We start from the raw sequence: 613 nt of genomic DNA on the forward strand, positions 1-613 counted from the left end.
ATGTCATATATAGAATGGCAAAACACTAAAATGTTATGTAAACAGCACACCATATAAATTTTTATTTATTTTTTAGATCATATATTTTTTCTTTAAAATCTGTACATATTCATGTGACGCTGTCAAAACTAGGTCTTGATTTACAACTGACTTATATGTAGATCAGTAGTTGTGGTGCTGATGAAGAATGCTGAAAGTACCATGGACTGCTATGCTAAAAGAACTAACAGATCTGTTCTGGAGGAAGTGCACCCAAAATTCTCCTTGGAAGCGAGAATGGCTAGACTTTGTCTCAACTATTTTCGTCATGTTGTCAGAAGGGAACATTTCCTGGAGAAGGAGGATGTCATGCTTGTTCGGGTGGAGGGTCAATGAAAGAGGGGGAGGCCTTCAATGAGATAGATTGACATGGTGGCTGCGATGATGGGCTCAAGTATAGCAGGGATCATGGAGCTGGTGCGGGATTGGGTAATGTTTCAATCTGCTGTGCATGGGTTCGCTATGAGTCAGAAACGACTCAATGGCGTCTAACAACAACAACCACATCAGTAGATCCTAGAGGACAAGCTGTACAGGAACCAGATTCAAATTCAGCAGCACCTAGAAAGAAAAA

The sequence above is a fragment of the Orycteropus afer genome, unplaced genomic scaffold, assembly GCF_000298275.1.
Source record: "Orycteropus afer afer isolate SDZICR_OR568_19922 unplaced genomic scaffold, OryAfe1.0 scaffold00628, whole genome shotgun sequence".
In the NCBI taxonomy this organism is placed as follows: domain Eukaryota; kingdom Metazoa; phylum Chordata; class Mammalia; order Tubulidentata; family Orycteropodidae; genus Orycteropus; species Orycteropus afer.